This window comes from Colletes gigas, unplaced genomic scaffold, assembly GCF_013123115.1.
Source record: "Colletes gigas isolate AHSC1104 unplaced genomic scaffold, ASM1312311v1 Colletes_gigas_Sc00001, whole genome shotgun sequence".
NCBI classification, from domain to species: Eukaryota; Metazoa; Arthropoda; class Insecta; order Hymenoptera; family Colletidae; genus Colletes; species Colletes gigas.
In genome coordinates this window covers 2,384,378-2,412,155 of record NW_025106630.1, presented here as the reverse complement: position 1 = coordinate 2,412,155, position 27,778 = coordinate 2,384,378, and the positions used below count along the sequence as shown (strand labels likewise).

The following is a 27,778-nucleotide window of genomic DNA, read 5'->3' as shown; positions in this document are numbered from 1 at the left end:
CCATTTCATTATTTCTATGAAATCTTGGCGGGCGTAGATAGGAGAGGATACTTTAGTAGTCATTCAAAATAAGCTGATCGCAAGCAGCTGAAACGTTGAGCTGCAAATCGAGGCGTAATTGGATTTTCCGGCAGGGTTATCGATACCAAGTTATGCGTGAAATGTTAATACCGCCTCTATCATAATGGGCTATTTACGCGTCGCGTATTGTGATATCGCCAGTTATGGATAGTACTTTTACCATCGAAATTAATGCAACGTAATTGAAATTGTTATCGACTACGTTCCTGCGCAAATATGAAAGGGTTGCCGATTTTCAAACGCTGTGTTAAGTTGGGATACTCAATGAACGACATTTACAAAATCAATAACAATCGATGGTTCTTAAACTTCTTAGCAATATACTTGAATTTTGTGGACGAAGAATTTTCGTTACCATTTAATTAAATTAATTCAGAATCAAATACTTTCTATCGAATTTGATCAGTTCAAGTCACTCACTGAATAGAAAAGATTATTTATATTAAAAGTAATCGATTCGAATCAAGTTTTTGTTAATAATATTCCACATTTTAAATAATACTCGATACTATTTTAATAATAATATAAAATAGTATACACGTTTAAAAATATTCTATTAAAAAGAGAGCTTTACTATCTCTACGTTTTTAGAAGATATTAATAATTCCATAAGGAATAAAACCGAGGCAAACTTCCATTAATGTATTACCTATATATAGCAATCTGAAGAAATAATAAGAAATGGATAAGACAGCTATCTGTAATCAGATTACAAATAATGACTGAAGTAAATCGTACTGAAAATCTTCGACGAATAAAAGAGGTAGCTCGGAAATGTTTCAATCGATCCTCCACACTCGACGGATCGTTCAGTACATCGGAAAGACCAGACATTCCAGTCTTTTGAAACACAATAGACTTGAACCATTAGTTGCAGCAGCAGTGATACAGCGAAAAGAAGAACGCTTGGGTGCAGTAGACAGTATCGACATTGATCGGCGATTAGATGCATCCTGCCCGTAGAAAATTTCTGTGCAAGAATCTCTCGTACTTGGTCCAGAGCAAGGATGCACTCGATGATACGAGATGTGTCAGAAACACGTACGGTTATTTTCTAGAGGTCAAATAAATACCGCAATACAGGCAACAAACGTTAATGAATCTAATATGATTATTTAATAAATCAATCGACCATTCATCTACGTAATTAAAATTTCGTATAACGTACGAAAGATAAACAATGTTTTGTCCATTGTTCGTTGAATAAAAGCTATTTTGATTGGATTTGAATTATGGAATAAATTCTTTCAACGAGTGTACCACTAAAGTTAAAAATGCATAAACCTGCATAAGAGTCCATAGAGTCCAGCTCGACTTTCGACGGTCATCAAATAATAAAGAAACAGTTGCTGAAGTTCGTGAAAAAGATTCAGGTATTTGCTGTTTCATAATTTGAGAGATTCTTGACAAGGCAGTTTGTACTAAACAATTCTAGCCACTGATCATGATACGGACGTCTCTTCAATGTAGAAATTTCTTAGCGAGGGAAAAATTGTTACGCTACCCCGGCGTCCCTATTTCCCAGATTTTCCTCCTGTGACTTTTTCCTCGGAATTGAAATGAAGCTAAAAGGGAGACGATTTGTTGTCGTTGACACAGTTAAAGCGAACGTGACAGAAGAGCTCAACAGCCTCTCACAAGAAGACTTCCAGCGATGTTTTCAGAAGTGAGAGGAACGTTGGGGCAAGTGCATATTATCAGCAAGGGACTACTCTTTCAAGGAGGCTATTAGTGTTTAATTCATACTTATTACATGCTTTATTTCGAATAAAAATTCTTATTAATAAAAAGGTTCATAAACCAGTTATTACGAACGAAGCTACCAATGCATTTTTGTTTCAACATAAAAATCTTTGATCGTGAGAATAAAATTAAATTTAACTAATTTCCAGGAAATTATATACCACTGTTAGAATTGTGGAAAATGGCCACTATGTGGGAAAACAGCTTGTAAGCTTGCCCACTAGTTTTCGAAACATTCGCTTCGCAGGCATATTTATTTTTATTCGGATAATGAGAAATTGTTCCAGATTTATTAACGACCACCAGAAAACACGGTTTATTTCCAGCGATACGAAGGAAAATGTGCGACTTCGATCGACATCTTGTTAAGCCACTTGACATTATTTCAGCGTCGTTCGACGATCTCGTATTTCCGATTCGACGGCGTTTATTTCAGACTTTCTTTAAAGCTTGCGTATCAAAATACGGAAGTTCATTTTTAATTAACGAAGAAAAACAAGACTGGAATCAACCTCGATCGCAGGATCGACAACGTTACGGTTTCTTTTTTCAATTTTGCGTAGACTGGTAAACAAAATAAAATTTTCTAAGAAGCGTTAGACTTTATCGTTTAAAAAATTTGCATTATAAAATGTACCTAATTGCTGGTGATATTGGCATCCGTTCGTTCGCGGTTCTAATTTTAACAGCGCGTTAACTCGAATTCGGACGAGCAGACTGCGGCAGAAATGAAATGCGCATGAAATTTTTAGTGTATACTCGATCATAATTAGCGCGAATGCGCTGTCATTAACAGCCATATCACGGTCGATCTGACTAAACGTATAATCGCGATCGAACAATTCCCCACTTACGCAGATTTGAGGACATATTGAAGAGGAACCGATTCTCCATCGTCACGACTACCAGAGGAAATTTACGGGATAACACAATTTCTGTCCGGAAGCATATTCTCGAAGGATATAAGCCCAGACCCTGTCGAACTCTCCTTGTTCGCGTAAATTGGAAACGCCCACAAAAAGTCGAAAATCAAATTACGGTCAAAGATAACAGCCATCAAAAACACGAGGAACAAACGTATCGATAGGAGACAAAGCATTAACCTTTGATTTTTAAAATTAATTCTCCCTCGACCTCTAATCAATTCTGAGAATTTACAGTTTCAAATGTTTGGAACAAACAATATTATACTTTGTAATAAAAATTAATATTCAACTTTATACTGTTTAAAGATATTATGAAAACATGCTTAAAAGCCTCAAGAAAGCAAAAAATTCACAACTCGATCTACAGAGTCGATCTTTGAAAGATTTTTAATTTTATCGCATCAAACGAGAGCGCACTAATACAAAATTAGTGGTATGCTCGAGAGAAATCACGATGACGGACAATATGTCATAAATCGTGGATTGAACCTTCTGTTGAAGACAGAAAAATGATGTCGATGGAATGAAAAAAAAATAAATAGTGCGTGGAAAAGATAAAATTGTAATGAAGAGTTAAAATATCGTTTACTATGATTATAGATAGATTTATTTCGCTTTCCTTTCCTTGCTATAAATAACTCTGATCAACTATCATTTCGTTTAATTTTCTGATTTCATGAATCTTTTTAAATGTGGTGCAAATATTTGGTACCCCACACGATGAAGTTTCAATTTTGAGTAGGCCAAAAATCTTTACTTCCGTCTGATGATAAAATCAAAGTGGAAATGGCTAGCCGCCATACGTTCGGAGGCAAGAAGCGAATAGAACGAACATCACACTCGTTTGCCAGCTGTTGCATGCCTTTCACGCGTGTTTATCCGCAATCCATGACGAGTGTATTTTATGCGATCAGAAAAAGTATACGCGTATCTAATAGTACCTGACAGTACATTTTACAATGTATTTGAGAAGTTTGATGTCACGTATAAATGGACACAGAAATATTTCGAAATAAAACATGTTTCAAACGATATTTGATAAATGAAGAGAGCTAACCGACCGGTGGCTGAATCGACGTTGTAACGTGAAGACTGTACGAACTTAAACGTGGTTTATTTCCAAATGAATCTCGAAATAAGGGAGAGTTGGCACGATTATTATGTCATCACCCACACTGGACCAGGTTTTTAATTACAGTCTCAAATTGATTGTAGTGAAAAATAAATAAAAAGGGTAATTTTTAATATTTTTGAGACAACAAAATATTGTATTCTATCTATTTATACTATATTTTTTTAAAATTTGATCGACTATTGTTTTAACCGTTTGAGTGCCACGGAGCGATTTTGCGCTTCTCCTCTGTCTCTCGAACAGTGCCAGCGCTCTAGGCTAAGAAACCGTAGTGAAAATAGTAATAGTGAATATTTTAATAGTGAACATTTTACTGTACATACCTTTTATATATGCAATAAAATATTTAAATTATATTCTTATATTATATGACGCAACCCAGACGCTGATAAATCTGTACTTTCGCTCAGAAAGATGGCAGAACAAAAATGAATTGAAACAATTACAGCTACTGTATAAATCTGAAAACAGCGCAATAGCGCTCCTTGGCATTCTTGGAGAGGGAATAAGACAAGCGCTATCACGCCGCTTGGCACTTTTGGACGGGAAAACAGCAAAGACACGTGGCACTCAAACGGTTAAGATAGGGAGCGTAAATAAGCTTTAAGGTATCGAGGTGAGGTACGATCCAAAGAAGGTAGGGAAACATTGTTTTAAACTCACCTAAAGACACGAAACATATATAAACCGCAAGACAACGGACGTATTACCGATATAAAGCAACATTCTCGCCGTGTGTCGATGCTCGTTCCTGTCAACATCCTCCTGTCCTACTGCGTTCGTATCTTTCCCCATAACCTCTTTTCCCCAACAACTGAACGACACCGCGCGTCGCGACGCGGTCGCATAGAAAAAGAAAAAGGCACGCGCGAATTTCTGGAGAACTTTCAGAAGCTACGAGAGACGCGTCGACCAATATCGATTGTGCTTTCTGCATTCAACTACTCGTCTCCAGTGTCACGCGTACCGTGGAAAATAGGCTTCGAGCTACTTTGCTACTTGCAAACTGTAAACTTACGATTTTCTTCAGATTTCCACTCGGGATAAATATAAAACAGAAATGTACCAAATGCTAGTTTAAAATGTACCGTAGAGTGAGTCGTTAAAAAAATATTCAGCATTTTGTTACATTAAATCGTAACTACGGCAACAAAGTAATTTCACGTATGACGATGTACGATTTCTTTTTCTGAATGCAATTGTATATATCTGCAATACCATGCTGGTTCTTTGGATGCAAAAAGCTTCGCTCATCTACGTTTGACGTCGTCATCATTGTTGAATTACCTCTTGCGTCAGAACGAGCACCATTGTTCGATAGAGATGACAGTCGAATGCAGAATGGCTTGGCATCGAGCGAATTATAGTTTCGAATAAAAAATTAAAAAGAATGGTTTCATACGGAGCTTCATTTTACTTACGACACGACTGAGCCCCTAAAATTATCATTTCGTAAGAGCAATCGTGACTCTGATAAATTAAACAATGAGTTTCGAGTTTGGAACGTTCGAATAAAAAGGCAACAAACGTTACGTGACGTTTCGTCATTATAATATTAAATGAAATCTCAATTTTTTTTTAAAGACGTACTTTCGATATTCTAAGCAATAATCCTGAATAATCGAGACAACATTAATTCAGAGAACTCCTGTTGAGAGTAATAATACATTTGTTTGCCGATTTGGAAACTTTGTAGTATTAAACACCGAGTAATTGCTTAGTCATGGCGGAACTTTAGCAACACATTCGAAACCAAGACTGTATCAGCAGAAACCATTGTGTATTTCACGTGGAAGGAGTTACCATTACAAATTGTTACGTTGGAATTGCAAAAGCTAACGAGGAACATCAAATAATTGTAACGTAACGATTTTCATGAAGCTTTACATAATTTTTTCGAATATCTAAACGTTACTTTCAAAGTTGTGAATGAAATATTTAATTGAATTTCTCAAAAACTATTTTAATTCGTTATGAACAATGTTCTAAATAAAAATCCATATAGTATTTATTTTTATTACAGTCTCTTACCTACAGAATTTTACGAGTATAAGCATAAAAAAAATACTATAATACTATAGCATACTATAACCTACGCCGTGCTGTTGCCATTGGAAAAAGTTGCTTACACTACGGTATCGAACCATACGGTTACAGTATATTATCGCTGTATCGAAACTTTAACATTAAATATCTCGTAAACCATAAGCCAGTAGTAGCTGAAAGTGTACACTGCTAGCTTCAGCATAATAAACTTCTAACACTGTACAAAAGCTCATGTAAATATCGACGACACGCTTGGGGTATTTCCTTTTTAAATTTCCATTTAACTCATGTTATTTCTCAACACGAACTTTCATCATGTTCAACATTTGTTTGTTGACTTTTGAGAAATCTAACTAAGTGGTTGCTTCATCCACAAATGTAAAGTTAGTTTTCATCCCTTAAACACAAATATGAAATTAATATTGGCATGTAAAGTTCCATCAAAACAATTACATAACAATTGGGTAATATTATTGAAAATAGATCCTGATCACTTCGCACAGATTTTAGTTAGGAACATTATAGATCATACCTGCCACATTCACCGGCCACTGTGCCGTCAGATTGCACCTTTTCATACGTCATGAAACTTATTTTGGGGCATAAAAGATGAGAAGAACGTTACAAAAGAGAGATAGAAAAAGTGGTGAAAGATTAGGGAAGAAATTCTAAAGAATGGAAAATATATATTTGTTCGATCAATCGCAGAAAATTGTTTATTTTTAGTAAATATAAAAAGCTACTGCAGAACGAACAGAAATATTATTTTCTTCATAAATTTTCCTTTTTATCCCAACTCTACGAAAATGGTGACGACTGTCAGAAATATCAAAACTATCGTCGAAATTCAGTCGAGAAATTATGCAATACGTACGACGTTAATTGAAATTTTTGATGAACGTGGTCGAAGGGAGTAATCTGAAATCTCCCGAACATTTTCCCCACCGAAAAGTAGATAACAACTCGGGAAAGTTAGAAGAAACCCACCCAGAAGTTAAACAGATCTCGACTCCGTTAGCATTAATAGAAGCTTGATGCTACCGAGCCAAGTGCAAAGAATAACTTTTGCACTAGAAGATGCAATGATTCAATTTTGCCTAACGAAGATAAGGTAATGAAGGAGGTTTCTGCTAGAGTTCTCTTTCAATTAGATTTTGAGGATTTTGTATTATTCAACTGCTTAAAATCGCCCATCGAGATAATGGATATAAAGAGAGTCTGAGTTTTTAAAAGCCAGAGTTGCGCCATTTGAACCTACTCCGCTGCAGTTGAAACGTTTCCATAAAAATTAATAGGACAATACTATCGGACTGGCGCCATTTTTATTATTATTTCACCTGTTAAAAATACGAAGCAGTATGTATTAAAATCTGTACACAATTCTGAAAGGAATTTTTAAGCAATTACGTTACTATTTTTTAAAATAACGTTTGACATTCTACATTTTTTCAGTTTTTCGCAAAACAGCTCGAGAAAATATCTTAACTACAGAAGTTGGAACAATAATATTAATTTTAGATAAATTTGAAATCACGTTATTTAAGGTGACCAAGTTCGTTTAATGAAACATTAATATGAATAACCACCCTTGTAGTCTCGACAGCATGGTCCGTTTTTTAAATAATCTTTTCGTTACAAGTTAATCGACTCTATTTACCAGTGCCCGTTGGAAATACACGCGAACATTAAGCAAGAATACAAGCGATCATTTCGCCACATTTATCTTAAACGCGTGAAAACTACTCAACTACAGCCCGCTTTGTCATTCGAAAACGGGAATTACTGTACCATTTCGCCGTTTGCGATGACGCTCGAGTTAGGGGTGTGAGAATTTGCCTTTCAGAACCGAATGAACGCAACGAAGATTAAGATCCGCTGTATTATGCAAACGGTTCGATAATTATGCCGGATCTACGTGCACCGCTATGGAACAGATGACAAATGGTTTCTCCCCGTTTGGTATGAATGCGTTTCATTCCAATTTCACGGCGCAAACGAGTACTATCCAACGAAAAACAGGCGTGCACCGCGCAAATTGAATTTTCGTACCAAACGTGAAACTGATTTTAATGTAACAACGGTCTCTCGTTATCTTGCGTTCCAATTGTTCATCTCTGACCAGTGTATTAACTTGTAAACACAATTGTAACCATAAATCCGGGTATATTTTCTATTCGGAAAGTCAAAGGATTCCATACAATTGTCATAGATCTAACACAAAAAAAATTACAGACGACGACAGAGAATATTCGATTAATAAAAGCAACGAGCCTGTTTTACAGGCAGTTGGAAACTGTCACGAAAAAAAAAGTACATAGATTCGTGGACTCGCGAGTCAGGCGTTACAAAATGTTTTTCCGTATCATTAATCGGTCATATTATTTAATTGAACCGTCGAGCAAAAAGGTGACGTTTCCACGTCGCGTTTAATACGAGCCGGTGCATACTGAAATTTCCAAGCAGCGTTTCAGCACTTCCGCGGTCGTTGCTCGTTAGCAGAACGCTAAAGCAGCAATGCGCCTCTTCTTATGGAGGTTCGAGTTCAGCGGAAGTGTGTAGAAAAAAAAAAAAAAAAAAAAAAAATGAAACCGACGAAAACGAGGAAACTGGAGGGATGGACGTGGCGTAAAGTTGTGCAAATGTGTGTGCGCAATTATTCTCTCGAATGTCACACCTTTTCAACGACGTTGACCACCGTTACAGCGAAAAAAGTGGAAACGAGACGCGTGTTTCGTCCCGTGAAGGTACAGGTGTAATCGGGACCGTGACAAGGTGGCGCCAACACGGTTTTATTCGCTTTGAAATTTTCTCCGAAAATTCGAAATCAATATTTACAAAAGAATTTTATTGTGCACTCTGCACGACGAAAATTAATTTTTATTTGCCAATAATTGCTGTTACGAAAACAGTCAACTTACTTAAAAATAATAATAAAATGGATAGCCGATGATTAAAAAAATTAATTGCCTGAAAATTGACTAACAACTGATTCAGTACTCAAATATTGAATATGTATATTTTTCACGCTATAATCTAAACAAATTTCGTCGACTAGCCACGGGAAATGTTGAAGTATAAGAAACCGTCGGATGCTCATGCTTTTTTTGAAGTCGTAAAATATCGGAAACTCGTGCTCAGTTTGGAAAGATTCGAAGGAAATAGAGTTGCAGCGCGGGAAACGACTCGGAAAGCAATTCCAACTGTTAAGAAAGTGGTGGAAGAAAACGAATCATCTAACAGGGAAAGGTCTGAGCTTGTCCTCCTCCTATCTTAACCCTAAAATGCGGGAGTTCGGTGAACCTTACTCTATTTTCTCGTGTTCGTATCATTCGTAAAGAGTAACATTGGGTTTCTTCCCTCCTCCGGAAAAATAAAGATTATGATATCAACGTTCGTGTCCGCCACAATATGCTTTGAAGAATCGAAGCAGCGATCCCATATGTAGTGCTTGCTAGTCATACGTATAAACGTCATTTAATAAAAATTCCATATAAAGCTTGCAGTGTGGGGATGAAATTTGTCCATTTGTTCAGTCTTGTTAAGAGAAAAAGATTTGATAAATTCAATTTATTTCTCCGTAAATATGAACAATTCCAATATAAAAAAAATTGATTTTTTATGATAATTACTCTCAGAGTTATATGAACAGTAGAATGTTAGGAAACAAAGCTCGAAGGAAATTTGTTAGAGTGAAAGGAATTCTAGATTATCTCGAAAAATAATAACAAAAGATTAAGTAAATTATGATGGTAATTTAGAGTGGCTCCATTCATCATGGCGTATTAAGTGAAATTAATGGAAGGGAAAGATTCTATTAAGGAACAAATGGACAATACCTCGACGAAGTGTGCTGGAACAAGTTGAGAAATGAAATCAGCGACAATTTATTTCTACCGGGACGTTTCGGGTTTCGCGGTTCCATTACGCTCATGTCCCATTCTCCCCAAATGTTTTAGGGAAATAATTTCACGAGAAAAAGCATTATCGACTGCGTATTCGTAAACGAAGGCGGATGAAGTCCTGACAGCCCTGAGGCATTATTCAGTAGAAATAATCGGGCGATCGAAGGTATCACCGAATGCATCTCTCGAATGGAAAAGAGAAGGTATTTGCATCGCCTACAGGGACTGTCGAACAATCGACGTCATAAAAAAACATTGAGAATAATTTTCTTTGACGAACAGTGTCTGTTTGTCGAACACAGTCCCGATTTTAATGAAGTATTCAGATCGATAGTTCAATCAAAAAGATTTAACAAAAGCTCTATGAGTCTATATGGCATTAAAAAAGAATAATAATACGATATAAGACGTTCGTTGAATCGCCATTTTATTTTACTATAATAATTTTATCTTGCATTTATCATGCATTTTTTAAATTTTCTATCGAATGAATTCAATTTTATTTCCAGAGAACCAATCTCTAAAATCGAACATTTTACTCTTTTCATGCACGGTAGATTCTTTGAAATTTTTTGTAACAATGTTCATGAATCCGCCAGTTGCATTAAGCAGCGTTGATAAATTTTGCAATGAAAATTAGTCGTAACGGGTGCCGGATAAATTGATATTTTATACTATTAACGACTGCGAAGCCGTGAATGAACGCCGCCGCGTTTATTGCTTGCATCGTTCGATAAAACGGCGCGAAGCGCGCGTATCATTCGTTCGACCGTGCTAATTTGCTCCCGCGATAATTAGCACAATATAAATTCGCTCGCGTCGAGTTTCAGGGAATCGAGAACGGCGCGTAAAACAAAGGACTAACATTTTTCTAAAGCACTTCGCCGTGAAATGGAAAGGAACGAACCCCTGTGTCTCTAGCATACCGGCGCTCTCGTAATGAAATACCCAAATTAATTGCTCGGTCGTGCTAACGTTAACGAAATGTCTGCCTCGCGACACGGTTAATTAGCTAATTATCTGTTGGGCCTTCAAAAAAAATGTAGTAAATTACATTTTAAATACGACAAATATTGCATATAATATTGCAATAGTTCCCGATTATATGAAATAATGTGTCCCCATGTTTATTCAGCGCGAATTATTTTTCGTCAAATTCTCAAGAGAGAACGGTAAGATTATATTTTCTTGAACGATCAACGAACTCATATTAAAAATTAAAGAACCGATGACAGATTTTATATTTTATATTTTATGGATTCGGGAAAATAATCACATGGAGTAAATCAATTTTGAAAACACCTCGCTTCCAAACGACCGAACAATTCCGGATTCGCGCGAACCTTCGGTTTTATATTCCCCCGCTGAATAGCACCGGGCGATTAATGCCACGTTGAACTCTGAACTTTCCATCGCGGAATTCATAATAGCTGAACGTGTGTTTCATGAAAGAAACCCTTCGAAGGATGCGTCGTCGAAGGGTCTTCGCGACAGCAGTCGAACAGAAAACCGCGCGACACAAACGCGGCCCGCGTGTCTATAAATTAGGTCGTATTTCATAACCGAGAGATCGATAGGACCTATTGAAACCGACGAACCATCAAACGGAATAATGTTCGAAATAAGAAAAGGCGAATCGATAAGCATCGCCGATTCAGTTCTCTGATCGCGCGATCCACGAGACAAATTCTCGCCGGTTGTCAACGGGTTGCAAAACAACACGCGCGTGGCAAGAACGCGACGATTTCTTGGTCGAGTGTCGAACAGAAATTTCTCGAAACGCGATGTAAATCAAGAACACTGCATAACATACACTTTAAAATATTTAAAAATGCCTCAATTTTAAATTTCAATATGACATGCATTAAATACACGATATCAATTAAAGGTTTGTAACCTCAATATTAAATTATTGAATTAGGAGTTACAACACATTTTAAAATACATTAGAATATTTTCAAATGTCTTCTCTCGATTTTAGAGTTCAAAGTTGAAATTAATATATAACTGGTTTTCATTTTTTCGTGAATACACGATATCAATTAGAGGTTATCGACCACAATATTAGATTATGAAATAAGGCGTAAAACCAAGATAACTCGCTAAACACCATCAGTACTCAACATGACTATAAACATACATAATAAAAATATTGTAAAAATCTTTCATTCGAAAGACTTCGTACGAAGATTATATTTCTAATCAGGGAATAATAAATCGATTCCACATTCCACGGACGATTGTCAAGCGTTGTGCATGGATTGCTACGTTCAAACGTCCGCGTGGGATGCCCGCGGTTTCGTCCCCTCCTACCCCCCAATCGAACGGAATAAATTGAAATTTCAAGTTCGCGGGCTCGATGGCTCGATTACGCTTTCTAAATTTACCAACACCGTCGTTCGGAGCGTCGACGGAAATAATTCCCCCGAGCGATTTCAATTATTTTCACAACGACGTGCACTGAACTGCGTGTGTGTGTGTGTGTCTCTCTCTGTCCGAACTGTTTTCGAATCGCCGGTCGAGCGGATCGCGGTATTCGCGAGACCGAGCTTCCACGGGTAAATTCCGCGGGTAGGGTTGCTCGTCGCGTGGATACTAGATGAATACTGAGGCACGTCAACGGGTACCGGGATTTAACCCCCTTCTACGTATGCCTCTCTCATCCCTCTTTCGGCCCAACTTCCACCTCTCCGTTCCACTCTCTCATCAAACGCGCATCCACCCACGCAACTGTTGCGCCCCCGCCCATTAGCGATCGTCCCTTAACATTTTGCAGCTCCTTAACCGCCCCCGTGTGTTATCGTCGAGCGCGTGGCGATGATCCAGTCACGTGGGATCGATCGATCGAGATTACAGGGAACCCGTTACCATAGCGATAAGATAATAGTCGTGTTAACGTAATCGTGCCCGTCGAGGCAAGATGGAACACATTGTTAGACACACCTGATCTGATTAATCATTTACCATTACGATTATTCGATAATCCGTAATATGTATAAAATAATGGCTATTTAAACACACCTCTGTGATTAGCTATTTCGAACAGTTACTGCTTTTATATTGTAATATAAAAAAGGGTCAGAAAGCTGATTCTAATTAAAATAGAAAATACCTACTATCGTTTCTCTAGAATTTAAAATGATTATTGTTCCCCGGGCACGCACGAACAGCAATTAAGTTTCGTTGTAAACCGGGCGGAACGTTTCTTAAAACGGATCCTCGTTCGAGCATGCGAAACAGAGAAAGACAACGCCGGGTAAGTAATTAGCAGGAAAAGCCAAACGAATTGCCGATCTCGTTCAACTTGCTTACTACTTCGACTAATTGGCTGTCTTTCCAGAGTTCAGGAAACCGAGATATTGCCCTGCCGTTGTAATTTCGCTCGGACGACATCCGCGAATTTCGTCGCGAGCGGACTGGACTCTGCTTCCTTTCCTCGTTAAATCTGGGTTAATTGCTTGAGCGGAAAGTTCCGACTCGACTTGCTTAGCAGTCATTAAGTGCACGCAATCGCGTAATCTATGTGTCCACGCGGGGGATCGGAGAAGAATCTCTACTGCTGTTGTACTTAGTTTGATCAAACTCGAGCGGGATACAAAATTTGACAAAGTTTTTAGTTTAGTTTTAGTTAGTTTTTTAAGTCTCTTTGAAATTAAAAGGAAAAATTACAACGCATGGGTTTGGCTCGTATTTAAGAAAATTATGTTTCGATCGTATCTTTTGTCACACAGAACATTGGGTACAATCAGTTGTTGACGATAAAGATACATGTTTTACCAACGTAATCAAACTTGCTTGCGCAAAAGCTTACAAACCGAACAACGCGTTTGACATCTTGGCACGTTTATATTTTCAAACAAATTCGTGAATAATTAAATCGTCACGTAAAAGTAAAAGAAACAGTTTGCAACAGGCAACTGTATCTATGAGAAATTTAATTTACCATATTCCCGAAAGGATACAGTTCGTTTACCTTGTATTATTTTTAAAAAACTGTTTGACACAAATAAAAAGAACAACGAAGCCACAAGAAGAAGATCGTAATGATTTAGTTTCGAAGAAAGAGTATGACTCAACATCTCGTCGTGACGGAAAGCAAGGAAAATGCAAATTTGAAGAAACGCTGGAAACAGGACCCGTCTGGTCGGCACGAAATGAGAATAATTTGTCTTCCGCAAACTTCAGAGCCCTTGTTAGCAACTTTTACAACAACTGAATCCAAAACATTTAAATAACCATTCCATTATTGGGAATATCTTAAAATAAAATTAGAAACGATAAATAATCGTAAAATCACATGCAGCGTCGGCTAAAGTGCATGAAATAAGGAACTTTTAAAAATTTTAAGAAAAATTTAGTTATTTACAGTTATTTACAGTTAGTTTTTCTTAACTCGATAATAGTTAGACGTTTAGTGTAATCAGTATACAGGGAAATCAGATAAATTTTACGGGAACGTTATTGCGACCTGAGAATATTTAAATCCCAGGTAAAAACTTCACCTTTGCAATTTTCTTCGCAAGTTCTGCGGAGGGAGAAACTTCTCCGTGATTATACATGGAATTCGAGGCAAAGTTTTATAGGTTATTTGCAAAGAAAACTTCCCGCATAACGTCGTCCCGAGTCCTTCTTAAAAATTTTCATAAGAACAACTTCCTCTCGCGGAGAGAAAGAATTTCAGTTTATTTCGATTTAGTAGAAAATAAATTTATCCAACTACCCAATGGAATACCAGTCGGTTATAAGAAACAGATCAAACAGATTTCTAAGGAAATACTGTAACCAAACAGGGGATGAACGATCGAATTAGGAGAAGAAATTACGAAGTTGGCGCGCCCACTCTGGAACAGGGTGCGGTAATCGTATTATTAACAACTTCTTCCTGAAACGACGTGACTACCGGAAAAGGGGTTCCGATACAAGTTAACGGGAGCAGTCAGCCTAGTTTTTCGAGCAACCAAGAAACTTGGCAAGACAGCACCTGGGACCGCTACGCAAAGACAAAAATGTCCTCAGGTGTTGTTCGAGTTACGACCGGAAAAAGAACGATTTCTACCGAAAGATCAAATAAAGAATAAGGAACTAAATTTGTATGAATCTAACACATGTATCACAACTTTCCCCTGCAACTAGTTACTCCATCCTGACCAAGTAGGAAAATTACGTGAGCGATGGTTAAGCAAACGTGTATGTAACTCTATAAAGTGACACAGTTTGAGGATTACGGGTATGCTGATACGAACGATAGCCGTTGATCTAATTTTAAACGTCGAACGCGTAAGTTTCGTCCAAACGACGTTGTGCTTTCATAGGACCGATTAAGTGAAATAAATTCATCGGCCAGGGTCGGTTTCGCCGTGAGAGGAATAACATACGTGCCATTGTACGCGGGGCATTTCCCTTATTTGTATTCCACGAGGAAGAGCATGATAGGAGCCAATGGAGAAATCACAAAAGAACCGTACAGATAAGTCACGTTCACCTTGACGGACTTTCGGGACGGTCTATAAAAGAGACGTGCACCTTCTCGTGGCACAGTCACAGTCACAGCCAAACCGTACAAAATGTTTCGTTCGATTGTCGCTGTCCTCTTCGTGGCCCTGGCACTGCTTCAGGCCACTTCTGCCGTCGACATTTCCAAGTACAAGAACATTCGCTTGGAACTCAACGATAACGATGCCGTGCCCAACACGAGATTGGTGAGCGATCGCGAATCTTTAAACCGATACGACCGATAGTACTCTAACTTTTGCTAATTCGTCGTGAATCAAACGAATACGATGTATTCAACATCGACAGAATTTTCGACGAATACTTTCTACGGGGGCCAGTGACTTTCGAAATAATGATTTTTGCACTTCAAATATTTCGACCCAATTACTTTGTACATATTTATTGTGATTAACTAAGGTAATTTTGTTATCAGTTCATTTGAGAAATTCACAGTGACTTTGTATTTGAAATGTTTTACGGTGAAAATCGACAAGAGTTACTAAACTTGTGTTTAGAAAATTATAAGTAAAAAATAGAAATGGTCGTGTGTCGTTTAATTTATGATTAATAAATTCTTGTGTCAACCGGATCAATACACTGTTGATTAGACTGTTAAACGTGCAAGATAAACTGTGATTTCAAATCAATAGTCAAATTTTAATACAATAATAATTTTTATTCTGAGATTCGATGAAACCACTTCTAATGTTTTGTGGCTAATTTTATTTAATTGCATATTCAAACAAAGAATAATTACTCTACGAAAAGCAATGTTTTGTTTTAATTTATAATTTTTTAAACAGTTCAGCGACGAACGGGCACAAGGATTCATCGGAGATATACAGGTTGGCCAACGTTACTCGGACGAAAATGTTTTTCGCCGTTTGGTTGAATTCGATAACCCAACCGATGTAGTTCAAACCAGTACCCTGAACTTGTCTGTCTCAAACGGTAAAATTTCTTATTTTATTATTTACTTTGTTTGCTAATCGTGGGAGGCGTAAAAGAAAATTTGAAGAAAAATTCCGATTCAAGCATTTCTTTATACGAGTACATACAGTTCATCAAAGAACAACTTTTCTAGTATATTTTTCACTTATCTCGAACGAAGAATTTTCTTTTAGGGAGTTGTGTCTCTTCAAAGTACAATACATATGTAGAATTTCATACGATATCCAGTGCTTCTAACTAAAATCTTTGAATTAAATTTCTGTTGGTCGACTTAGCTCATCCTCGGAGTTGCATTCCATACGTTGAAACCGGTTTTAGAATAATTCTATACAGGAGCTACCTGTCTTCCAATGACAGTTATAATCCAACATTTTTCATTCCGAGTTGGGCAAATTTTATTCGCGACTAACGACTACAAATTTTAGATTTTACTCGGTGATTTATAAAATACGTGTCGAGAGAGAAAAACGTTCATACAAACGGTCTCTTTCAGGTGTTATCCATTACGTGAACGCGCGAAACCAACCAAACAGTTATGCGGTAGCTTGCGTGGACTCGACCAACGTCGGAACACCCGGAAAAGGCATCAACTTTCGAGTAGCTCCGCGATCGAAGGCTGCGTTAACTTTGATCGTCGCAGCTCATTAATCAACAATACCACGATTCCATAAACTCTTCTCGAACTAAACATAATTAAACGATTTGACCGCTCAAAGACTGAGTTTATAAGTCAGGCGAGTTTTATCACGGTATATGGTACTGTTAATAATCTTATGGGAATCCCTAGAATATTGTATTCCCCTCACGAACAAGCAAACATACTTCAAGCTTCAGTGTAAAACATTAAAATGAAAAAATAAATATTGCATTGCTCCTTATTTGAATTATCTTTAATTCATCAAATTCCTGATTTAAATATTGTCCGACGAATATTTCTATTAAAAGGTTTTCGAAAAATGATTGAAACGAATGAAATAAAAAATGGAAAACTGAGAAGATACTAAAAATCCGTGAGTTAAATAACTAGTGTCAACGACAACCCACAGGAAACCTCGAATGGACCAAGTCGAAAGCTTGCTTTAGAATACCACAGCATTCAATTGTCTCACGTGTAATAAAAAATTAAGTATAATCAAGTAGAAATAAATATTAAAATTTAATAACAGTTCACTGAACCTCGACATTCATCTTGCTCGGTGTAGTTCTTTCTTTCTTCGATTCAATCAAGTTTTTGCATAAATAAATAAAAGGAAATATATTCTACCGACCGACTGGAATTAAATGTTTTATATTTTCCATACCGTCGCCGTTGCAATATCATTACCGAACCGTCAGCAATTTTCCATCTTTCGTAGTTCAAATATTTTTTTTACACAATTCAAATTTATTAGAAAATGCTCGCATTGTTGTTGCAATTAACTGTCGATACGAGCTGTTACAGAGTGTAATTAGCGTTGCGTAACGAGCATACGAGCGATCCTGCAAACAAGTCACGTCCGAGCACGCAACGTGCGCTCACAAAGGCGATTGTATGCGTAACAGGTGAGCACCTGACAAACGTAAATTTCGTGGGCACTATTTTCATCGCCTCGCGTCACCGCGACTTTTTACGTTCCATTAAATAACGCTGATTCATAAATACTTGAACAAAAAGTGCAGTTTGCGAACAATGTAGCTGGGATAGAATCCCGCCAAACGCTGTAGAATTTTATTTCCGATTATTTACAACTCTACCTGCAACATTAATGACCGTTACAAAAATGAAAAATTGCAGAATTATATTACTGTAGTTGGTACGTGGACTTTATCGAACTTTCAAACTTAAAACAGGTGATCCATTAATTTTTTATATAATATTACAAATTCCATTATCCAGGAATGAATAAAAAGTGTCTATATTTTTGTGCGAATCAGTATTAAAAGTGACAGAATTAACACACAGTATATGCTTAAATAAGTAATATATTTAATACAACAGGAAATATATAAATATGAACGAGCGCATGTTAGCTGTTGCAGCTCGAGATGCCAACCAAACAACAACCGAGTAACGTCGTGTGAACGCATCTCAAAGACGAAAGAAACAAAACATTCAACGACATGAACAACGCCCATCTCGACGGTCTATTTAAATTAAACACATATAGATCGCTTTCTCACACCCCCTCTATCGATATGTGTTCTAAATTAACTAAAACTAAACTTTATTTTTAACATAAGCTCAACATTTCAATACAACGTTCGTGTTTCGCTCTACTTAACGCCTTGGTAAGGATATCGGCTAACATAGAATCTGTGCTTAAATAGTGTATGATTATTTCGTTATTTTCCACCAACTCACGCGTAAAATGAAATCTAATATCAATATGTTTACTTCTCTTATGGAAAACAGCATTTTTTGACAGTTCAATAGCGCTTTGGTTATCGCAATAAACATCAACGGGATCACTTATTAGTTTTTTAAAATCCATGTGATTTAGCAATCTTTTAATGTAGACAATTTCTCGCGACACTTCAGCAAGAGCAGCGTATTCAGCCTCCATCGTAGATAGAGCGACTGACGATTGCTTTACGCTTTTCCAACTTATTGGACCGCTAGATAGCACTAGTAGATTTCCCGTGCACGACCTTCGATCGTCGGTGTCTCCTGCCCAGTCTGAGTCCGAATATGCTTTTAATTTTTCGTTACTTTTTACGTAAGTAATGCAATATTTCGATGTCGCTTTAAGATAGCGAAGTACACGTTTCGCGAGGATCCAGTGCATTTTTCCTGGGTTGAGGCAAAAACGACTTAATGTCGCGGCTGCAAAGGCGATATCAGGACGCGTGGCATTTGCGAGATAAATTAGCGCTCCAATCAATTCCCGGTACGGTGTATGTTTCATCTCGTGTATTTCTTCAGGCGTCTGAGGGCACATCTCCATTGTAATTTTTGTATTTGATTCGATTGGCGTTGACACACTTTTTGCTTCTTGCATACCGAATCTTTCAATCGTCTCTTCAATGTATCGCTCCTGGGATAGCCGAATTTTTCCTACTTCTCCATCGCGTTTAATGCTAATCCCTAATACATTCTTCGCTGGTCCTAGATCTTTCATTTTAAACATTAATTTCAACTTAGACTTAATTGCTTCGAGTTTTTCTATTTTTCTAGACGACAAAATTAAATCGTCGACGTAAATAATAAGAATTACACGGTTTTCTCCCGCTCCGAACACATATACGCATGGATCTGCAATTGTGCGCCTACCTCCACTACTTAATATAAAATTATCTAACTTTTTATACCACTGGCGCCCGGATTGTTTCAAACCATATAATGGTCTTAATAATTTACACACTTTCTCTTCACGTCCTTGACTAACAAACAATTCCGGCTGCTCCATATATACTTCTTCAATTAGTTCGCCCTGTATATATGCTGCCACAACATCCATTTGATGAACGTGCATTTCCTCTTGCACAGATGCAGCGAGCAGGGTGCGAATAGTCTCATACCTAGCCACCGGAGCAAATACTTCAGTATAATCAATACCAAATTTTTGTGTGTGTCCACGCGCAACAAGTCTGGCCTTGTATTTTTCAATTTCCCCTTCTGGAGTCATTTTCTTTTTAAAAACCCATCTGCTCGTCAAGACTTTTTTATCTGTTGGTCTGGGTACGAGTTCCCATGTTTTATTTCTTAGCAAATTTTCATACTCACTTTCCATTGCTTCTAGTCACGCTTTTTTGTCTGACCGACTTAAAACGTCTGACACAAATATCGGGTCGAAATCTTCAACGTTGCTTTGTTGATATATTTTTCTAGGTCTTCCTGTTTGGCCCGTTCTCTCAATCTTTGGGCGACCTGGCCCATGTTTTGCCACACGATTCTGTGTTTCATCCATCTTACCATCATCCAATGGTTGGTTAGATTCTAGGTTTTCATCATCTTTTTCTGGCGACTCAGGATTCTTATCATCTCGTTCCTCGATAGTAGGATCGGGAATAATAAATAATTCGTTTTGCTGTCTTTTACCTGTAAGTATTTCAAAAAATTTAATATCTCGAGCTTTAATTACCTTCCTCGTACCTCTTTGCCACAAACGGTATGCCTTTGACTCTTCTGAGTATCCTACTAATATGTACTCATCGCCCTTTGGCTGAAATTTACCCCTATTTGGTCCCTTATATAATGCAATTGCTTTGCTTCCAATAATTCGTAAAAACCCTACGTACGGTTTCCGTCGTGTCCATGCCTCATATGGAGTTATTCCATCAAGCGCCTTTGTTGCACTTCTATTCCTTAAATATGTCGCTGTATTAATGGCTTCGGCCCACAGAGAGTCAGGTAAACTAGCTTGTGTCATAATACACCTCGCCATCTCCACTAGCGTGCGGTTAGCGCGTTCCGCCACGCCGTTTTGCTGTGGCGTGTACTCGACACTTAATTGATGGACGATTCCCTCTTCTTTAAGAAAGTTTTTAAAATCCTTTGAAAGATACTCTTTCGCATTATCCGTGCGAATTTTCTTGATTTTACGACCCGTTAGTCTTTCAGCTTTTCTTTTAAAATCTTTAAACGCTTGGAGTATGTCCGATCGGTTCCTAAGCACTACTGTTTGAGTATATCGCGAATAGTCATCAATGAACGTTAAAAAATATCTCGCGCCCCCGAGAGATTCGCATTTCATAGGCCCGCAAATGTCTGAGTGAACTAAATCGAGTGGCCCTTTCTCGCGATTTTCGGATCTTTTAAACGGTAGTACATGAATTTTACATTTCGCGCAAATTTCACAATTTAAATTAGTAGATAGTGTCGCAAAATTCATACCATCGACCATTTTGCCATCTTTCATATTTTTCAGATCGTTAAAATTAATATGTCCGTATCTTTCATGCCATCTTATTAATTTTTCATTAATATCAGAGCTTGTTTGCATCGCACGTTCATTTTTTTCGTCTACGATATATAACTGATCACGCTTTATGGCTGTCAACACCTTTACATTATTTTTATTTCTAACCGTCGCGCGATCTTTTTCGAACGTCACTGTATAGCCGCGATCTGTGGCACGAGAAACTGACAAAAGGTTATTCCGTAAACTCGGTACATACAACGTGTCCTCTAACTTAATAGATTTTGGCGAGTATCTACCTGTTTTCGCATTTAAATTTACATTACCTATACCGGTTGATTCTACCCATTGATCGGCGGCTGTATACACCTTGTATTGCTCATCATTGTTTACAGTCTCGAATTTATTTCGCTCGTTACACATATGCCTTGTCGCGCCACTATCTAGGCACCATACACTCGACCTTTTAACCGGTTCCGTATTGTACGCAATCGCAGTCATCGCTTCGCTTAAATAATACGAATTTTCACGTTTCTCGATTGATTTTGATCTACATTCTATAGTTTTATGTCCGTATCGCCCGCAACTGAAACACTTACCATTAAACTTTCGCGGCTTCGCTTTATAGTCTTTCGCGTACGCTCGTGTATATTTTTTCCGATCGAAATTGTCCTTTACATGTAACGCATCACTTTTGTTTTCTCTCTCACCTGACTTCACATCGCGTTCATTCTGTCTAGCCTCTTCTTCCTTTATCTTCGCCATAAGATTATCCAATGTAGGTATATCGTCCCGCGATTCAATTGCGATGCTGAAGTTTTCAAATTCCCTCGGTAACGAAATCAGCAGCATTATGGACAATAATTCGTCCGAAATTTGAATACCGGCTTCCCTGACTTGATCTGCTTTTTCAGAAAACTCGTTTAAATATTGAACAATAGTCGTACCTGGTTTTCTTTCCATTCGTAGAAGTTCTTTGCAGAGAGTCGCCTTCCTCACTGGCCCACGAGATTCAAAGACAATTTTCAACTTGTCCCATGCTTCCTTTGATGTATTCGTTTTTTTTATGTGAAGAAGCTGACCATGCATAACACTTAAATTTATCAACGCCAAAGCCTTTCCGTCCTTTCTTAACCATTCTTGAGGGTTTTCAACAGGTTTTACTTCACTACCGTCGACGTATTGCCATAAGTCGTTATACGTTAATATGCTTCTCATCTGTATCTTCCACAAATCATAATTGTGCTCCTTTAACTTCTCGATGCTCGAGAACATACTAGATGCAGCCATATTCCAGTACGAATTTTTACGTATTAAACACTTCGACACTTATTTTTTCCTTTATATTACTTAAGAGGCATGTCTGGGCCCATAACCTGACAGAATTAACACACAGTATATGCTTAAATAAGTAATATATTTAATACAACAGGAAATATATAAATATGAACGAGCGCATGTTAGCTGTTGCAGCTCGAGATGCCAACCAACCAACAACCGAGTAACGTCGTGTGAACGCATCTCAAAGACGAAAGAAACAAAACATTCAACGACATGAACAACGCCCATCTCGACGGTCTATTTAAATTAAACACATATAGATCGCTTTCTCACAAAAAGAAAACTAAAATTTGTTTTTAACGAAATGGAAATCAACGAATACTAAATAAGAAACCTCAGATGTGACGATCTTTTAACTCAGTTTTCTTTTTCTATGTGCCTGCTACCGTCTCGGTAAATGGATGTTTTTAACGAGAATATTTCTAATTGAAAAAAATGTTTTTTTTTTGAAAACAGAAGACAATAAAGGAGGCATAAGTTCCAGATCTCGGCGTCGTTAGGAATACCATGAACCGTACATAGATTTTCTCAGCTTCAACTCGACCCTTAATTTCACCGCGTAAAAGTGCACGTTCGTTCGCGCTGCAGCCGAAGTCACTTCCGGTGGAGCAATTACTCGGAGCGCGTCGACGCGGAGAAACGACCGTACTTTTCCACCTTTCACGGTTAAGAGTGCCGGAGTTAATAGTTGTGGCGCGACTGTATTGTTCCTTGGGCCTCTTTTCACCTATATTCGCGCTGGAATTACAGGTAGGCTATGTTTGCGCGACTCTGATGGCCAGCCGTGCACAGCCACCGCGTATTGTTTAAGAAGGACCACGTAATCTTGTCACTTGAGACGGGGAGTGCAGTAAATCTCGCAGACTGCACTCCAGCAGCTGCACCAGGCGAACAACCACCCGTGGAAAACTCTTTCTACCGCACGTGAAAATTTGATATGTCACAAAAAAAGACAAACTGATAAGTTCAAAAATACGAACCCACTGTCCGGACCACGATCCTTTTCAAAAAATAAAATTTCACCTACGAAACTGAATAAAGTTCACGAATTCATAGATAAAAGTATTTCTTTCCTAGCTTATTATCCACTGGAGTGAAAATAAATGTATTGTTTGGTCTCGATGTGAAAGCAAAAGTTAAAGTTGACCGACACGGGTTGATAAAAGGAAAGATTGGCGCTGCTTTAGTGATTGGGACAATGGCCAAGGGGGTTGTGTCGTATCTTTTTCGAAAGCTTATACCTCAGGGACCACAATGAAGGCTTGGGTTGCCGGAACCATGCCGTTCATGAGATATAGGGGGGTACAAAAAGGGCGTGTCTGGATAGGATTTCCATTGAAAATAGACCGTCAATTTTAAAAAGTACACAAACAGTAACAAACATAAAAAAAATTGTGTATGCAGAATTTTGTATAGGAAAAAATTTAATAAAATAGCAGTAGAATGGTATAGAAAATATAAAAAGTGGAGAAGAATCGTTTCAAAGTGCATCCTGCTAGCTATACTATAAAACACTGCGAACGGATCCCATTAAATTCGAGGTGTCTCGTGCTCACTATTTTTCACCCTTTCTGTAGGGTGCCAAGGATTGTCGGAAAGCGCCATGTAATCATTTCTTGTTACGTCCAAAAATACTCCTAGCCCCGTGATCGTTACTAAATACAAAATAAATAGAACGAAAGAATATGGCGAGGAACAAGAAGCTCAAAGAGACCCTCGGCCATTCCTACGAGGTACATTAGTTACGATCGACCCATATATTTCTCGACAAAACGACCAATAAACTGTATTCCTTGACCGTAAGAAACGCTTTTCGTCGGTTGACCAAGTGTCGTACCTTACTCTTTGTGAACAAAATCGCGTACCTATCTAAAAGAAAAAGAAACAACGGTACGACACTTGTTGGAAAAGCGAACAATGAAACGTTAAAATAAAATCTTTACTTTGAATCTTCGTTGTTTTCCTTGAAAAATAGAGACCCTAATACTGTTTCGGTTTGTTGGTAAGGTATGAGGCAACGTGGATCTACGAGCTTCGTAAAAATGCAGTCTTTAGAAAGGTTCGCGAAAAATTCATTCAGAATTCTACAGCTTCGTCGTCGAAACGAACCAGGGGTGTAATTATATTAGAATTCAATTTCTGCACCGAGGAAGAGAACTCTCCTGAGGTGGCTTAATGGAGACTGCCCGTTTAAGTTGTCTTTTTTCCTCGCCGGCCAGTTACGTAAGACGATCTACGTCCATTATAATATTACTATAATTTTATTTAAATTTGTCATTCAAAACTACTCTTTGAAAGTGCCACAATTTTACAACGAAAATGTAAAATAATTAAAATATTCCTTATTTTATTATTTCACGAAATGTTTACAAATTGTAGATCCTATCCTGTAAAGATACGCATTTGATAAAAAATTCTAGCAAATATTTTTATTATAATTGCCAGACTAGGCAACGCAACAGGAACGATTTCTTCTCACAGTGTTCTACTTTTCAGTGAGATTTCTTGAACACGAAGTTGTTATATTTGTTAGAAAAACTAGGAACGACAGGTTGATACTAGTTTTAAATTGTTGTCATTTTGTTATTATAAGGTAGAAAACTAACTCGTCACAGTTACTTCTATGAGACACTGTATGTGTGAGCTTCTGAGAACCCTTAACGAAACGAAGACAGTCTCGTAATGAGCTTACCAATTCCAGAAGCCCTATCAGCGACATCCACCGGCTACGTAGAAGGGAAAAACCTGGCAAACAGTCGGGGACGATCGTTTCGTGCGCCACGATACACGTGAACTCGTAAAACGGAAAAGCCCGGTGGAAAGTCTACGTGGATGGAAACTTGGTACCGAATCGTAATTCGCTAAACTTGTACCGTGATCGACAGAGCACTAATTCATCGCGGTGAGTTCTCTAGCGACGGAAACTCCGCGTTCAAGTAATTCAGTTTCGATAAAGTTCACAAAGTCCCGTCGAACGTCAACTTATGTAGGAAAAAGTGACAATGAAAAATCCATCGTGAACGATGGGATTATCGTAGGTGCTATTTCCTGATAAAGTCGGTTCGAACGAAACTTCGATCGTAAGAAACGTACGAACAAGACAATCTATTCGGAGGGAAGAAAGATTGCTCTGTATATAAATTCTTTAAAAATAATTCAGACATCGTAGTGATAAAAAAAGGGTGAAATTGTACAGCAAGTAACCTTAGAGAGTCTTTTCTCTTGCCCTAATTCCGTGTAACGTAGTGAAATTAACCCACGAATACGAGCTCAATTTTTCTTTCATTCTTTGCAAATGCCAGGGAATGTTGAATAATTTATAGAAAAATTTACTTAATTTAAACGGACTACTCGTGATGTGAAAATTACCAATTATACAATGATTGCAAATACTGATACTGATATGCATTCCATCTTCTTTATTACTGTGAACGTCTTAACAGTTCTGTCAGTAGCTAAGTGAAACAATAGGTTTTCAGTGAAGACACACAACAATCAGTTTGCGAATTAAGTCTCTCTATTCATTGCATTGTTTCGTATTCGATAGTTAAGACATTACTACATGTTCGTGGTGCAATAAGTTTTTTTTTGTAACAATAAAATCACCAAGAAAGTAAATTTAACGAATCAAAATGTATTGTACTGTATTATGTTAGTAATAGTAATACTATGTGTAAATTAAAATTTAATCGTTCCTACTTCATTTTATTATAAATAAATACTTTAAACGTGATCTGGATGAATGACACTGTTAATCTAATTTGGACAAACGTACGAGTTGCTAGAGATTTGATTAGCATGGAAACCATTGAACAGGGATTTCTCTCTCTTTTTGTTGCACTCTGTTTTATCCCTAATCTCGTTTCCATATTGATTTATCTGGTTCAGTCGTTAAACTAACATTTGACATTGGGAGCTATTTAAACTTTCATTATCCTGCATGATTGGATTCAAAAGCGTCGAAATTGAATAATTTGGAAGCGTGCTTTTGAAAGACGGAAAGACAGAGACGAATCGAATTTACGCTAATTCGGTCTTCAAAAAATGAAACTGAAAATTTTAAGAAAAATCATACTGTAATAAATATGATTTTGTATGAAAGAGGAAAGAAAACTATATTGGATAATTGATCGAAATTACTTTAGAGGCAACCTAAAATTCTGTTTAATTCGATCAAGAAAAGGACAAATTTTAAAACAGGAAGAAAATTTATTAACAAACGTCTTGCTATCCTGTTTCCACGAAAACGAGCGTATATTTATTCATGAGGCAATTACAATATGCTGATCTCATTGCAACGCAATTTCAGAGATTGAACTCGCACTGGCTCACGACGTCTAAAACTTTCGTACTGTTACAGTTGAGAAACACAAAAGAAAGAACAATTTTTCAAGCGGTGCAATAACGAAGTGAAACCGTCGAAAAATTAACCTTGATACTTAAATGCATCGTGTAAAGACACAAAAATTAATTTCAAATATCACGGTAAAGTGCTTCCACGAATAAGACGCGCGAGACCAAAGGGACGAAGAACAAGAATCAGACAGTACTGTACCCATGAAAGGCTTCTATAATTATCTCCTAGTTAACAGCTAACTATTTTTGCCAGTGGCGGTCGAAGTTTTGTCGTACATTATGCGAGTTTCAACAGAAATAATGGAAGAGCGAACTTCGGTAATTAAAGGCTTGATATGGAGGTCCAAGTTTTAGGGAAGAAACAAAACCGGGACAAAGGATTTAGTGTTCTATTATATTCGAGTCAATGATGTCCTGATATCTCGAATTACGTTTTCTATACTATAACCGTGAATATTTATTTTTATTTAGTTTTTAATTTTCAATCAAGTTGTCGTACTTTATTTTTGACTAAGTTCTAGTAAATTGCTACCGAATAGAAGAATGTTATTCGACTCGCAAATGAAATTAATTAACTTTTCGATATTGATTTCTGAATATCCTCCAACAAGGACGTTTCTATTAACGGAGGATCGTGTTCTATGACGTCCTTATTACACGGTATTTAAAGAGGAATAATGGGAAAGCACACTTGGGTAACTGGATGATGGTCGGCTGAGCGATCTCAAATTTGGAGAAGTGCAAACGTGCATGGAAACTGTCGTCCGTGGCTCGACTGACTTTCACCGATAACGCTTCGCTTTTCGTCTCGCCACAATTTCCTCCCTGTTCATTCCCAGATATGAGATACGCTCATACGTGTCTCGATCTGAATATATAATACCCATAACACGCGCAGAATAGTACGAACTAAGATACTTTCCTGTCACATTAAATTCACGACGATTTCCAATAGATCCAATTTTACTA

General features: G+C 37.5%; 1 protein-coding gene and 1 pseudogene across 1 annotated transcript in view; one reads left to right on the top strand and one right to left on the bottom strand.

The window, feature by feature from the left end:
• The window catches only part of LOC122397619, a 113,725-nt gene that overhangs the window by 72,503 nt on the left and 13,444 nt on the right, over positions 1-27,778 (bottom strand). The gene's annotated exons all lie outside the window — the stretch shown is intronic.
• LOC122396364 lies at positions 14,624-17,086 on the top strand (annotated as a pseudogene).